The sequence below is a fragment of the Pipra filicauda genome, unplaced genomic scaffold, assembly GCF_003945595.2.
Source record: "Pipra filicauda isolate LSUMZ 115617 unplaced genomic scaffold, ASM394559v2 scaffold16_size7369187_pilon, whole genome shotgun sequence".
Classification (NCBI taxonomy): Eukaryota; Metazoa; Chordata; class Aves; order Passeriformes; family Pipridae; genus Pipra; species Pipra filicauda.
The window spans coordinates 6,652,845-6,669,897 of record NW_024104207.1 but is presented as its reverse complement, the minus strand read 5'-3'; positions in this window follow the sequence as shown (position 1 = coordinate 6,669,897).

Genomic DNA, 17,053 nt, shown 5'->3' with positions numbered 1-17,053 from the left:
ATTAGAGTACCAAAAGCCCTTGAAATCCAAATTTTTAGAACAGTTTACTTAAAAAGCCACAAATGCTTCCAGTAAAATTCTTGTTCATTTATATATGAACAGGGGAATTGAAATAATTGTGGGAAAGGTGGAGTCTAAGGCAGAACAATTGTTTTTATTATTTTAAGTGTAACCACCCCAAACTAGTTTCCAGCTAATTTCATTGTAACTAAGCATCTGGGATTTTATTGTCACCATTTTTAGTAGTCTAATATGCTTTTTATATCTCAGAAAGCTTCCTAGAAGCTTTTCCTCTGCCTCTTGATCTCTCAGAGGATTGTAAATATGGGACAATGTAACATAAACCTCCAAAGAGGCTATTACTTAAACAAACAGATGGGGTCATTTTCATGTATTTCATGACAACCTCTTCCACCTTTGCTTTCCTTTGAGGTCATTTTTCGATTGTCTTGTTTTGAAGCCAGGCAATTTGTCCCACACTCACTGCTGTTCATGGGCTAATTAAAATTTTAAAAGTAATTGGAACACCCTTTGCAGTATGCTGTTAATTCCCTCCAGATTGCTGGGAACATTAGCTTCAGTGTTTGTTTTATCTGACTCTAAAATATTAAACTATCATGGTTTAGGAGTGGTATTCTCCAATTTAGTGCTCCCACTATAACCATACCGCTAATCGCTCCCCCCTCCCACTGCGGTGGCTGGAGAGAAGGCACAAAAGGTAAAGATCACGGGTTGAGATAAGAACAGTTTGCTGGAAACAGCACTAAGAAAACAAACAGTAACAGTAACAATGTTAATAGCAAAAGTGTACAAAAGAGAGAGCAATTCACATGCAAAATGCTCACCACAGAGCCCAGAGCCCGATCCCACAGCAGTCACAACACCTGCTCCCTCTGGCTCGGAACTGGCACCTCCCCACCACTCCCTCCTCCACACTGACCCGACCAGACAGGAACCCCTTCTCCCCAGAAGAGAGTCCCTTCCCCCTGCCCCAGGCAGTGACATGAGGTGGTACAGAATAACCCCCGGGTCCTGGCCTTGCCCCTTCCTTGTCCCAGCTGGAAGCAGAACATAAGCACATCAGATTTGGAATAATTCACTTTTAACAACAAATTTTTTATAAAAGTAAGCACCCTACTTCATTAGCATTGACTCATGCTCTTGGAGGTTTCCACACTCCAAAAAGCCTGTGTGGCTGAGTCCCATAGTGCCAGATCCCAGCACAGCAGGACACTGGGATGGGCAGGTGTTGTGGGTTGATTCTGACTGGATTTTAAACCCCCACAAAAATTTGTTAAGAGCTGGGAGAGGTCACACAGGCAAGACGGACTCACCGTGAGAATAATACTAAAATTTATTACTAACAGGATAGAAGCTAAACAGTAAGAAAATAAACAGTTTTAAACATACTTTCTAACCACCCCTCTTCCCCCTGCATCAGTGCAGGAAGAGAAGTCTACCTATAAGGCAACAGGTCTTCCAAACCTGATCACTCTTCTCCATGAACCTTGGGGAGCAGCCTGCTCCATCATAGTCCTTCACCACAGGCTACAGGAGAGGGGCCAAAGCTCTGAGTCCCTGTGGTGGCCCGTGGGTCCCTCCCATGGGAAACAGCCTTCAGTGGACCCCTCTAACATGGGTCCCACCCCTCCCCTGGGCTGCAGGTCCTGGGGTGCAGGGGGCTCTATACCCTGATGGTTTTCCATAGAACACAGTCCTTGACAGAGGGTATTGTCCCAGGGTGGGTTCCCCACAGAGGCTACAAAGTCCTACCCAGAACAAACTGCTCCAGTGTGGCTTCTCTCTCCACGAGTCACAGATCTTCCGAAGGACTTCACTCCCTCTTGGGCCTCCCACAGCAGCGTAGCAGTCCTCCTTCATTTCGATGCATCCACTTGTTCCATCCTGGGTGCAGCTGCACCGTGGCAGAGCCTCGCCCCGGTCCATCCCGGCTTGGCTGGGACAAGAGCGGGGAAAGGACATTGCCTGCTGGCGGGGCTGGCTCGGCCTGGCCTAGCCTGCAGCCGGGACGGGCCCAGAGGGGACCACTGGGCTGCTCTGAGCACAGCCACACGCCCTGGCCGCAGCCATGGCCACCCCTTTGCAGGGACAGCATTGCCAAGAGAAGCATGGGCAGCTTGGCCGGGATTGGCCTGGGGAGGGGGAACTACGGGGCCACCTGCACTGGCCCCGGCCCCGGCCCCGACTTCAGCACCATGCCTGCCCCGGGCTTGTTGTTGCTCCAGTCCCGGGCCATGGCCGCCCACGACTGGGGGGGCGGAACCGCCTCAGCCTGGTCACAGCGACCACCCACCGTCCCGGACCAGGGCTGCCGGGCCCGGCCCCTGGGCCCAGCAGCTCCCTCTGCCACCCTCCTGGCTCCAATTTCTTCTGCACAACAACCCTCTCTTCCTCTTTTTTCTTAAATGTGTTCTCACAGAGGCGTTACGAAAACTTCCCATTGGCTCTCCTCCTGGTCAGAACCAGGAAGTTTGTCCTGGAACTAACCACCTTTGGCTCTGCGGGGGGACCACATACACCTGCGACAGCAGGCAGGGCCTCAGCACCTGCGGGGTCTCACAGGGCACCCGCAGAGTTCACCTCACCATCACTAGCACAGGCTGGGGACAGCCCTGCCACTGTCATCTGTGCTGGCTGCGCTCTCGGGGACACCTCAGACACCAGGTACATCTTGGTCTTTCTGCTCTCTGCTCCAGGCCCAAGCAGCATAAACCAGATGCTGGTTTTGTACAACAACTTTCCCAAGTCAACAAGTCAAACTCTGACCAGAGCCCACAGACAAATCCAGAAGAAGCACAGCCCCCAGCACTCAAGCCTAAGCTACACTTGGAACCTCAGAAGGGCCATTCCCCTCCCTGCGTCATCTCTCCAGGTAGCTGAGGTACCAGCAGGCACATGGAGCTCCGAGCACTCCTCCAGGCTCTGGCCGGGCTGCTGAGCAACACAACTCAGTCAGCCTGAATCTGTGACAGTATGACGTGCTACAAGAAACCCTGCATGAGATCACACATGGAAAAGTTCTGCCACCTTTCTATGAATACCTTTAAGTGAAAATTACTGTATGCAAATTTTGCAAACAGAATTAGTTGTATAAGAAATAATAACAATATAGAAGAAACCAGCACGAAGAATTTGGGAAATAATTGAGTGGAAAAAAAACCAGCAGCAGTTTACAAAAAATAATTGATACTTGAATACATTCATACTCTGTAGAGTCATTTAATTTATCTTCTATACATCTCTCTGGAAAAAGAAAAGCAATTTTATGAGAAAAAAATAATCATTACTACACAGTCCTGCACTTCACAAATACCCCATTCTTTGTGCTAACAAAAAGTTAGTGTCGAATTGTCAGTAAAAATTTGACACCACTTTCCACAATGAGCAATATTATAAGCAATTAAATCGGAACTACACTTGTCAGGGAAGTGCCTGCAGTATACATCAGTTAAGTGTTAACATGAGTTAACAACCACTTCTATCTGGCATGTTTGCTTATCCATTTATTTTCTGATTAAACCATCTAAGAACATGAAAGCAGCTGTACCTGTGTTCATCCAGCCAAGGACCCTCTCTTCAACAAGGGCCATAAGTTGACACCTAGAAATAAGTAAGAACCATGCAAGTGTTGGCACTTCTCAAGTACTCTCACAGCATTCGAGCATTTTCAGGTCAAGGTATTTCTTGAATCTAGTATTATTTATCTATCTAGTAACACTCAGTAGATGTCTTCTCCGAATGTTGTGCAGGCTCTGCATCCCACAGGCTCTTTTTGCAAATACATAATCTTTGGCAAGGAGTTTCAGAGACCCACTAACACAGCTGTTTGTCTTGAACACATTTGCTGCAGTTTTTAATGACACAATTTCATTTTCCATCTATTCCTTTCCCAAAAACTCTCTTTTTTTTTTTTTTTTTTTTTCATTTACTGTTCTGGTAGCTATAGAGTATTGAGATGATGTCTTCATAGAATTCAAGTGTGCTCTGAATTGTGGCACACTATTTGTACAGCTATACCACTTCAGAAGTGAACAGTTTCACTTCCTGCTGTGGTTACCAGTACATCATTGTAGCTTTAAAGAAATCAAATAAATCTGTGTAACAGTATCCGTACTGAAGGCTGCTTTGATTGGATCACATGTTAGTAACCCATTCCACACTAAAATACCTAGCAAGGCACAAGGCAGTACAGAGACCAGCCAAAACTAAACTATCATTTTACTGCCTAAAACACCAGCTTTAATCCACTGGCACTATTTCATCCGAGCTGGTGTACCCAGAGCTGTTGACATAAGAGCCACTCCCTGGCTTCTCTAGTAATACTGAGTGTTTTTGTTTACCCACAATAGAGCTTGTATCTGGCATTCAGACTCTCACTTCAAAATATCAATGAAGAGTTTTTAAACCATCAGGCACTGAAAGCTGTGAAACACTTTCCCCCTCAGGTTTCCACAGTTACTGTATCTCCAAAGTGTCATTCACTTCACTTATGCCAGTTTGCTCCAGGTAGCTTCCCAAGCTGTCACCAAGATACCACCCCCCTTTGGATTGGTAAGTGTATGGCAAGGACAGCCACCATAACCCTAATTCTTCCCTCTCGTGTTCCTGGGCAGCATCCCAAGGTGGCTCATAGGTGTCCTGAGCAGGTCTTGCAGTGGGGTGAGCTTTGGGGTATGGCCAGTGATGGCTCTTGCCACTGAGTTCAACACAACCCATGTAGGCTTTTGCAGATCTTGGGTCAGGTACTGAAGGCTCAAACCTGGCTTGGTGGGAGGCAATGAGGTTTTGTCTATAGCTGAATCAGCTTTCAGCTAGGATATATTTAATGATGGCTTTATAAACCTGACATTTTTCAGGAGAAACACAAGGCCAGGGAAAGCACCTCAGGCTCAGACCAGCGACACCCTGGGCTGTATTCGACAAGCCCAAAGGCCTTCAGGCATCAATGTGCTTCTGGAAATGCAATGATAAAGCTCCAGAGAGCCTGACAGACTAAAGCCAATGAAAACCCACTTTAAAAGCAGCATAAAGAAACATGAGAAACACACAGCAGCTTGCAAAATGTACATTTTTTAAGTGTAATTGGCAGATAGCAAAATAATAAGTGAAGACAACAATATTAAAAAGTCCTTAGAACAGCTGAAATAACAGGTTTAACATATTTTTCAGGTACCCATTCCCACAGATAATTTGGCAGTAACAGAAATCACCAAGGAGACAATTGGACCCAGAGGACAGGAGCTGGTGAGGCAGCAGAGGTGCAGAAGGTAGGGAGGGCACTGGAGACTAAACCTTACAGGAACCAGTCAATGAAAATAATGCAAATAATATGTGGTTAGGGGGGCACCACAGTTCAACTGTGCAACCTGTTTGGGGCTCCATCATTAGGTGGAAAGGAAGAGCTTTGACAGATCAAATTGAAACAGTGATAGTCAAGAACGTGAAGATTCTGTTACGTATTCAAGGCTACATTCTGCCATCCCATTGCTCCCAGAACAGCGTGTCCTGTCCCAGGAATTGAAGGGCACTGCCCAAAGCCATGATCACTTTATGAAGAACTATTATCCCCAATCAGGCCAGACATTCCTAAAGTGAGATGTAATTCAAAGTTTCCCTGATTTGGGTATCCCGAAAGGCTGATTGCCAAGCTGCTGTTAGTTGAAAACAAGCCCTGCAAAAGCATCTCAAAGTCTGGAGGCTGGCAAAGTCTTATTCATTTTTAAGTGTTGTGGGTTAAGGAATTCATTCAGATTGAAGGATGGTGCACTACCAAAGAAGACATACAGGGAGGTGAAAACCACCATGATTAATAAATACAGAAAATAATGTGAAATTTACTTCTTTCAATCACTTTACTACACTCAATTTAAAATGTTTTGTGTTCAGTCTAGCTATGTTTATGTACAAACATATAAAATGACATTATATGTCCCTTCTGCTGGATGAAATGGCAAGTAGTTAAGAGCATACAAAAATAATCAGGGCAGCAAGTGGAAAAAAGCTCTTTTCTGCTAGAATTTACACACGGAACCTAGAAAGAGAGACTAATTGTTCCCTGGGATCCTGTGATTAGCTAAATCTGACTCGTAAACAGCTGCAAGATCATGGTATCAAGGAGTGAGTACCTCTGTTTTCTGTCTCGCTGGCTGCTTGAGACACATTTTTCCCCTGATTTGAGCTGATTGGGCCTCTCATTTACCAATTAGGGGACGAGACTGAACAGGGAGGAATGGAGGATGATTAAAAATCTGCTCTTTGCTATTTCTAAACAACTGTGGACCATTCTCTTCCAAATTAAATCTGGCTTCTGGCTGGCAAGCTAACTGGCAAGTGCAATCTCATTCCCTGAGTGCCAGAGCACATCAGCTGTACATGTGCCATTTGTGGTCCATCTGCAGGAAACGTGACATGCTGGCTGATTTTGGGTGGGCTAGGAAGGGGATGCAGCAGTACAAGCAGCATGTCATTGAGCTTTCCTACCCTTCCCTCCTCCCCAAGCAAGTAAGGTTTTGGAATCTTGGGAGACTGTGCTTTAAAACTTGGGAAATTCACACCATTTCCAGATATCAGCTTTTGTCAACAGGTCTGGTTAGTAAAGTATCACTTTTTAAATGGAAAGATAGTGGCAATGAAATTTTTTCATTATTTAAAAGAATTATGATTTTTTAAAAAATAAGATTTTGGAGTTCTGGCAGGTGATGCAGGAAATGCTTGGTTCCTGTTTCTCCACTCTATCTCTTGAGCTAGGACAGGGAGGAAATGAACTGAACAACCCTCAGAAAAAAATGTTCAAACATAGCAATTTGAAATTCACTCTGAGCTAGATGAGATGTAAAATGCACATCCATAGGAAACCCATATTCTCCATTAGGTAGTTCTTGGGCATAGACTCCCCACAGGAAGGCTTTAGGCCAGTTTGATAACCTTTATAATTTTATAATCTCTATCCTGGGAGGGAAGTAGTGCTGTGAGGAGAAGAAAGTTGTCTTTAAAATAACTCAATTTTTTTTCCTGTATAATTGTGTCGTACTATATTTTTAAACTCCAGAGAGAGAAATATCATATTATATTTTATGATGTAACAGATTTCTTTCAGCATATCAGAATACTTTAGATGGATAATAGCAAAGAGATAGCAATGCTGACCAGAATTCCAGCTCACTCCTGTAGCTGTGACACAGTGAATAGGTAAAGTGAGCTGAACAGCCCCACTGCAGTAACCAAGGCCCATTGGGCCCTCTCTCATTTGTCCAAATTAATTTGTCCTATCAATTATCATAACTGGCAAATTCATTTCAGGAGAGATTCGGGAGAAAAACTGTTCCTAGTTACCAGTGGAGATTAAAGTGAGCTGTCAGAGTTGCAAGGGGGAGCTAACAAGGCACCTGACTGTATTACACTCAGAGTGAGCCAGAGCTGCCAGTCTGCCGTTCTCGAGTACCCTCATTTGAGAAAAGCACAAGATCTTGAGTGCCTCTTGTCCTCTGTAATTGCATCTGCACTCCAGTGCTGCCATCCTCCTGGAGTTTGACTAAGCCCCATGATCACTGAGAGCTTGTTTGCTGTTTTCTCAGCATACACGGGGTCGATCCATTTCTTTTTTTTAGCCCTTGTTTGCCTTGCTGCGGCTGAGAGCAGTTGCACACAGATACTGCCTGACACTGTCAGTGGGGAAATCATGTCAAACACTGGTAACCATAATGTTGTCTGCAGCTTAAGCCAAAAGCTGCAGCAAGTGCCCGACTGCACAGCATTGAATTAAAATGCTGTGCTTATTCATAAGCTTCCTTGACATTAATATGAGTAAAATGGCAAAAAGCCTATATTTTATATTCTGTCATTTCAGTCTGCATGACTAGTACTGTAACTTTGTATGCTCTCACTACACTCATAGAGATTACACTTATAAATTGCCCCTCTGAATAAAGAGCACTGTGCAGGGATGACAAGTATTGATTTTCAATCTCCTTCCAAAATGACTCTATCATTGCAAGTAAGTCAGGCAATTTGCCTCACTTTACACTTCAGGCTATAGGCCTCAGATCACATTGACAGGCCTGATCCTTCAGGAGATCTTTAATTAGAAAAGAAACGGAAAGAATTACTGTAAATCAGCACTTAGCAGTGCTACAGAAATTGAAAAGCTCCTTCTTCCCTCCTGTATGAGCTGACATTATTCTCTTAACCTCATCAGGAAGTTTGAGGTTTTTGTTTCACATAATTAAAACTGCAATGTTTTCTCTAGGAAATACCTCTTATGGTCTAGCCTGTTTTTCTCTTTCTTGCCAGCTCCTCCTCCCCTGCCATACAAGGGGATCACACCAGCCCTCACCAGGGTTCCCCTTCCCTCTTGCAGTGCCCAGCAGTTCCTGGGCACCTTTGCTCCAGAGCTCTTGGAGCCGAGCTGTGGGTCCCCTGCAGTCCAGGTGCATCCCACCTGGGAATTGCAGCCCTGTCCCTGCTGTGGCACTCGGAGGCCAGCGCTTGCTCCCCCTGGGCCCACCCAAAGGCACCTGCAAAGTCTCCCCCGGCTGCAGGATCCAGGGAAGCTGTTGGTTAAATCAATTCTTCCACGAATGACTGGAGTCTTTGACAAGTTGCTTTGGAGTCACTGTGAGGTGGGGGCTTCTGAGTTTTTGATTTTTAAACTAAACCAAACCACTAAAATTAGCTCGGTTCAATAAAACGTGGTGCTAATGATCCCTTTATGGACCATTCATTTAAGAGTTGGTCTTGATGATCCTTGTGGGTCCCTTCCAACTCAGAATGTTCTGTGATTCTGAACAAATCCCAGGGTTTACTGGCTTCCCCCCCTCAGCTCCACACTCCCTCCCTCTCCCTCAGACAGAGAACCACCCGGCCTCACCCCTCTGCCACCCCACCTGCTCATCAGGCTCCCAAAACAACCACCAGGCAGCCTCGAGTCCCAGATTCCCCCAAAACACAGTGCAAGTTCTTGAAATGTGCCCATGCAGGTGTCTGCAGGGCAACAGATGGCCCGGTACAGGAAATCCTGGATGTGTGCTGTGTTCACTGTAGTGTTTTTCATAGCAAGTCCTTTCATGTGAACAACGTATCAACATTAGCATCTTGAAAGGGCTACAGGAATAACCTCTGCACCTTTTAAGTACTTGTTAAAAAAGGAATATCTCAAAACTAAAGAGAAGGATGTAACATTTGTGACACTGCAAGAGATTTTAAAAAATTACCTTCTGTTGAAATGCAGTGGGGAGAAAAAACCCTCCTACAATTTTATTAAACCTTGTTACAAGTGGTGAGTGCAATCATCCATCACCTTGTACAGATTACTTTTTCTTCTCTTTAGTGTGAGAAATGAAACCACTTGTTTACTGCAGCAATAATGCGTGGAGAACTACTTCCAAAGCTCCAAGCTCTGCTCCATCTGACACTCACTATGGAAAGGGGGAAAAAAAATCACCCAAAAAAAGCCAGCAGAGAGGTTTGGATGCCAATGGTCTCACAGCAGGCTGCAGGTGACATGTCTTGCTTCTGCAGTGCAGAAGTCCTTGAAGGAGGGGAGTGTTGTGTGAGTGGTTTTCAGTCTTGCTGGTGCAGGTTCCTCAGTTGCCTTGGCCTGACGGGGCAGCCCCAATATCCCCTGTGAGCAGCATCAGAACCTGTTCTGTGGAATGAAGCTCTTTGAGTCAAGGACAGCAAAAAACTCCATTTCAGATTAATTCCTATTTTTGCTGCAAAAAGCCAGGAAAAGGTCATTTTATTTTTATAAATGCATAGAAACATCTGGAATCTTCAGGATTTCTTTGAACAGTGTTGTCAGTGTAAGCTCAGGCAAGCTTATGAACGTTAATCAGTGCTTTGCTGTTAATTGGGGTCACAGAGGTCACCCAGATGACTGGGACTTCTTCCTTTGGTGTTGTGAGGAATCCTGGCTGCAGAACAGCCTACTTGCTATTGGCAGACATGGCTTCCCAGCTGACTGTGTACAAAAGCTTTCAATAAATAGAGTCTCATTCTAAAGTATCTGATAACTCAGCCCTGAATCATTGGATTCAGTGAAGGAAATACTGGATGGATTGTTTTCCCCTGAATGAGTCAGGAGTTTAGAGAAGAGGAATCATTGTATTAAATGATTCCTTACGAACTTCTTTAAAAATATTTAATGATTAAAATATACTTTTCTATTCAAAACAAGAACCAAACACTGAGTGAATCTTCTGTGCTTTATTACAACCAGTATTAATATTTCCAGGAATTTCCAACTGTTTCAACCATTTGTTCTGGCACTGAAAAGGAAAGCTTTGATTTCTGGTGTTCTAAAAACAACAAGTTATTCTGTGTATGACACAGCTAATGGAGTTGAACTTCCCATGAAGCTGAGCTTTTTGTTCCCTTTTTTTCTCTTTCTACACAGAGTAACTGCAGCCTCATTACATGTCCTTTGTGAGACCCACTCTGGGCAAGACAGGCCAGACAGTGACCCCCAAGCAGAGTATGAATAATTGGGATCCAGTTGCCATTGCCCTGGCAGAGGTGCTCATTTGGGTCCTTACTCTAGCTAGATACTAATGGCCATAAATTTGTAGGAAAGTGTTTATCTTTGAACTGTCTATTCTTATGTAAAATTTTGTTAAAATAGGCTACCAGGTTCCATAAATTCCTGGAGGGCTGTTTTGGCTTGATGGTAGATTGACAATATGGTCACCAAGCCTGCTTTCTTGAGGAGATCAGGTCACTAAATTTCAGCAGCTCAAGTTTCTAGTCATTATCCTGAGAACTTCAACTGTATTTTCAGAACATTCCAGAATGCATAATGCTTCCTCACTACTAAACATTTACTTTACACATGGTGTTTGAATGAATGTCAGGCACTGAAGGGAGCCCATAGTGTAGCACAGCTGAATGATCAATCAGGTACAGGAGTTTTACAGCCTGGAGACAGAGGACAGTGTACTTCATCTAAGCCTCCTGCCACAGCTGTGGAGGGCTGCTGAAGTAGCCAGTACTCACCATCTACTTCTAAAGGGATCTGCAACCTCTAGTCTGCAGTCTTTCCCACAGGTGGTTGTGGCTTTGTGCTGGGTAGGGAGCTCCTACACTCAGCATCATCCTCAGCCCCAGCTTGCTGGGGACTGGTGTTGCTGCTGAAGCTGTGATAGCATCAAGCTTGCTACTGATGGAGGGGATATTTCTTGCTGCAGCTTCTGCTGATGTTTTAGCTCTTTTGGAAAAGTAACAGCAGCCTAAAAGTTCCTTAACCCAACGTGAAAGTCCCCATAACCAAAACAAACTAGTTCCCTATGGGTCTTTTTCACAGTCTTTTGACTGTGCCACCTCTGACACACTAGTCAGGTAACATAAACTTAGTTCTCTTGGCCAGAAATTCCCAAGCACCAGTGCAAATAATATTTTAAATTTACAGAAAACTTATGATTTTAATAAAAATATCACTGCCCTTTTTATGCAGGTGATGGTCCTGCCAAGGGCCCTTTCCTCACTTGTACTCCCTGTCCTACTGGACTGCTGCCCAGGGCTCTCCTTTCTTATCCACTGTCAAGTACCAACAGAGAGCTCCCCTTCTGCTCCCTGGTCTCAAGGCTTTGGCTTTCCAACATTACAAGAACATGGAAGGAATAAAAGAATAATAAAAGCTGAGTACCATTTTAGGATTGTTTTTCAGCAGATCTCTACTGTGTTATGTGCAGCCTGTGATTATAAAATCATTTTGCACTTACAAATATTTTCTGTTAGAAAATGGAATCATAGAATCATAGAATATCTTGAGCTGGAAAGGACTCACATGGATCACTAAGTCCAACTCCTGGCCCTGCACAGAATAGCCCCAAGAATGTACCTGACATCAGTCACTTATTTTCAACTGTTCTGCAATATTTTATACGTTTTGTTTTAAAAAATCTATTAATCTAAATATGCTAGAATACAGGCCTGAATTTTCAGTGCAGAAGTTATTTATATATGCTACAAAAGAGATTAGAATCATACTTAATATAAATCCCTTTTCCCTTTCAGAGCTCTTATGATGTAGGTAAAATAATCATATTTGTACTATACAAATGGGAAAATGAGGACACGGGGAAAGTAAATTACTGGAGACCATTCAAAATTATCAATAGTACTGATTATGACTAAGTATTCTATTGCTGTTATCTGAGGAAGGAGGGGGAAATAGAAAGTGAATATTCATTTCAAAAGCTTCAGACCAGTGAAGAAGGAAAACACTTTCCAATTGCCTGGCAGGAATGACTGTTGGAGGGCATTGTTGTGCCTCCCTTGTTGTGCCGCAGTTCCTAAACTCCATTATTCCTGCTGCTATTTCGGTTGCTTCTTGCCTAAATGCAAGCCCCAGCCCTCTATTTACTGTGGTGGATCACTGACACATGGGGTGTTGGGGGGCACTTCTGCCCAGACCCCCGACCACAGGATGGCCTTTGAGGCTGAGCCGTTTGGAGCAAGGGCAACCTGTTCTATCTCCCTGCACTGCACCCATCAGCCAGCACCTTCACAGTCCCTGCTCTAAACTGGGAGGACTGAGAAATGGCCTAACCTTTCCTTTCCCCCCATCTCTGTCCCTTTTGTACCAAAACAACTAATAATTCCCAGTCCCATTTCAAAGGGACTTCACACCTACTGCCTCGCTTTCTGTGATAGCTTCTGAAGGAAACCTTTTCACTAAACTAATTTCAGCATGCTCAATTTAGTTTTTCAGAGATTATGTGTGAGAGAGGGAGATAAGTGACACAGGTTATTTATTGAACCAGACCAAAACAGTGCACTTACTTAGAATTAAGTACTGAAAATGTTGACTTAATTGCAAGGATTAATTAGGTTTTTGAAACTCTGTTCCTACTGAATAATGCATGGTGATGTGAGGGGAAAGAGGCAAGTATTTGGATGATGGATGAATAGCTGGTTACTAGTTGATCACCATCTGGTCAAAGTGCTAACTTTTACTTGCACATTTTCCCTTCTCCAAGAAAGACCCTACTTCTTGTTTGGAGTTATTTTCCTCATTAGTTTTGCAGCTTCCCTTCACACTTCTTCCCTGCTTTGAGCAGTTTCAACTGATACCCTTTTCAAAGCACACCAGCCCTCTCACACCACTCCAGTATGTTTCTAAAGAGGAGCAGGAACATTTTTCTTGAGGGGACACTTCAGGTTGTTCTGGAAACCCCTTTTCCCTTCAGCAGCTTATTGCTCTGCTACTTTGTTCCACATTCCTGGTCACAGTAGCCTGCATATTTGGAATGCTCCCTCCTGTCCTGAGAAAAGGCTTGGTATTGTTCCAGCTGCATTTGAGCCTATCTGGTTCTGAAGCAATCATCTTATTTAAGCTGCAGTTTAAAAAATGCTCTCCACAGTAATTATAGTGTTGCATTAAAAATTACTGGATGTGTACATATTGCATCCATAGCCTGTACTCTCTGCACTGAGATAGCTACACCATCTGCTCTCCTGCTCTCTTCTTACTCCTGCAGACATTGGATAAACATGTTTGAGAGAGCAGCAGGCTGTTTGCAGTCATGACATATCTGAGCTGTTTTTAAAGTCAAAAGCCTTTATTTACAGCTTGGTGAAGAGAGAGGACTCATAATCAAGGGCAATAAACCAGATCTATAGCAGTTTAATGTTTCGAAGGGATAGGAGCCATATATGTCAACCTGCCACTTCTTTAAAATGGAGAAGCCTCCAAAAAAAAAAAAAGGGAATGGAGCCCTTACTGGTTACTGTGAGACGACCTTCAGTGATATGGATTTGGTTTGCAGGCACAGAAGTGGGGTAAGTTCCGTGATTCTGAAGTATTCGCTGCTTCTCACAGACATCACAGAGTGACCTGAAAAGAAACTCACTGGCTTTTTTTAACCCAATCCATAGTGCTGGAGCAGCACGAGGTGTTGGCAGGAATACTTGAAGGAGGATATCCCTCTCTGGGATAAGTTGCCAGAGCTGCTGAGAGGTGTTTCTCCTTGTTTGGAAGGGAAGGAGAGCAATGAAAGGGAAGGAGTATTGGCAGGATGGCCCTGTAGTAGCCTAGAAGCCAGTCTGTCTGATGCCTCACTGCAGAAACTCACAGAATTCATCGTCCTCCTTTGAACAGGAACCCAGTCTTAACCAACTGACTTAGTCCAATACCAGCTTGGAGTATTTACACCAACACTGAGTAGCTACTACATCTGAACTAATACTCTGAATCCTATCTGAACCTGGGCACTTACTGGGCCTCTGCAATGTGTTCAGTCAACCCTTCAGTGCTACGAATCCAGGAATGCAGTTCACATGAAGCCTTAAATGTATTGGATTGGCTGAGCTTTGCAGGAGCTGTAATGGCAGGGATGCAATGCCCTGGTTTAGAGCTAATGTTTATACCGAGATAATTTAGTGGCTAAACTAATCCAGGATAAGACTTCTACAACTCAAGCTTGCCAAAAATCCCAAGACCAGGTTTTACAAGCTCAGGTTCTCTGGCAATGTGTGTGCATTTTCCCTTGCTCATTTTTCATCAACCTTTCCAATTTTACTTGTTTTCTCTCTGATCCTTGGAATTCAATTGTACTGATTTCCTGAGCATTAAACATACATGAATGTTCTACTAGTCTGCTTAATGGCCCTAGTAAAAAGTGTTTCGACTCATTGGCGAGGCAGTTGGAGCAATCACTGAACACAATCTACTCTTGCAGGATTGGATGCTGGAAACAGCTTTTTTTACAGTGAGTGAGCCTGTGAAGTTATGATATTACAAATGGCTCCTGAGAAGTGGGCTTCAAAATGCAGCATAATGATCATTACAAGATGGGGCTGTACTTTGTTCTTTAACTGTTATGCACATTTTATTGAGATGGGAGAAAAGATTCCAGAGAGTGAGGCTTCAGTAGCCAGCTGGAACCCAATTTGGACTTTGGCAATGACGCATTCATGAACTTCAAATTACACATCTCTGTGATGGTGCTAAGAAGAGATGATGCAGCTGAGGTGGATTGCTAAAAGGTGTTTTAGAAAAGTTACAAATGCAGAACTCTCCAAGCCTGAAGCATGTCACAGCTACAGCCTTGCAGATCCTGGTGGTGGCTGCCACGTTGCAAAATCTCAGAAGTCTGAATTCAAGTTAATATTGGATTAACAGTAAATTTTTAAATTCTCTCTCAGATTTTTCTGGGTGAAGAATATGTTCTTGCATCAAACACTCTGTAGTATTTACATTTTCTGCCAGGGATTAAGAAAATTATTATAGTAACTGAGTCCCAATCCAAAGTGCCAAAGTTCTTTTGACTGAACCTATTATTCAGTCAAGCTGAGCAGAGTTTCCTTCCTCTGCTTCAGAAACATACCCAAAGCTGTACCCAGCTGATTCCTGCTCCCTGCAGATCTACCAGTGATGCTGTCTATAGGATTTTTTTACTCTCTTGAGCTTTATCCAGTCAGTGTTTTTGCCACTAGTACATTCTCTGCAATCCCCAAATCCTTATCTGATCATTAAAGTGGGCAGGGAAGAGGCCACAAGAAGCCTCTCACTGCACTTTCAGCACGGCTCAGATATTTTCCCTCTGAGCTGAAGGTACTGTGTCTATTATTCTGTGATGCTTCTTGGCCTGCTCGGGCCAGGCAGGGTCAACATCTGCCGGGAGGTCCTGCAGTGCAGCACTGTGTGGATCCAAACTCCTGCCCTGGGTTCATTTGTAGCCACTGTACAGAATAGGAATAAAGGAAAGATTTCCCCTTTATCCATCAGTATACTGATGATTGCAGTTCTGGGGTGACTGGCTGAGAACAAGGGACTCTTCCAAAGCTGTGCTCATCAAGTGCAGTTGGAGCTGTGGAGGGAACCATGGGTGAAATGACACACTCATGACATGCACCATGCCCTGCAGAGTTACAGCCTTGATTGTCCACATTACTCCTCAGAGAGAAGAAATCATCTTCCCCTGCAGAGGAAGTGTAATGCCCTGTGTCCAATTTTCTTTTCATTGCTGTTTTTATTATGGAAACAAAATGTTCACTGATTCTAAGATGAAAATGGAGAAAGCTAATTTTTGTAGTTCTTGCTAATAAAATTCTTAATGTGTTCCTCTCCCATTATCATAAAGATTGTTATGGTTTACTTTATCTCTGGAATCTTATTATTTTCCCCAGAATTCATGGGCATTCCTTATCTTCAAAACTGTTTTCATCCATTGAGATATTCCTCCTTTATCTTATCTTTACCCTCATAATTAATATGAACATATATTTATTATTCTACTTCTGTTTTCAAAACAATAAGTGGCTATTGATCACAAAAGCCTTAGAGTCTTTAGAAGATGTGGCAGTAAAACTACTAGAAGCACTTAGTAAGAAGAAATTCTGGATTTACAGGTAACCAAAAATCTGATAGATAGTAAGGTAATACAAAGCCATTAAAAAAAATGGTAAAATGCAGGTCAAGTGCACCCATCAAATGTTATATGGTTTGGGGACCGGTTGTAACAACCTGACTGTACTGGAACCAGTCTGCCTGTCTGCCTGAGCATACTTAAAAATGGGTTACAGTGAGGGTTAAAGGCTGCTCTCCAGTCATAAGGTACTTTTCCCAAGCAAAACTAAAATGCTGCAGTTGCAAAGATCTGTTAGGAAAACACCTCTGAGCTGGTTGCACTAACATCTGTGATTTACAAGCACGAGAACTGTTCTGAGAGCAGGACAGAGGAGTGTGGCAGCTCAGCTCCTGGGGAAGGCCCTGCTGCACAGACAGGTGGGGGGCAAAGCCACCGAGAGTCTGAAAACTGACAAGGAGAGTAGGGCCTCTGTACAGGAAAACAAGAAAGAAAGAAAGAAAGAAAGAACAAAAGTCCAGGGTGATTTACTCATGTAAGAGGTGCAACAAGACTGTAGTGTGTGGCCCAACCTTTGCAGGTGTATAGTGGTCCCACTGACCACCTGCAGAGCCAAGGGGAACATGGAAGCTGTTAAAGGTATCACAAGGTGCACTGCAGCTCACTCACACTTCCCTTCACAGGCTTCTGCCACTGTCTCTGAGCTGGACTGATAGTCCCAGCTGGGA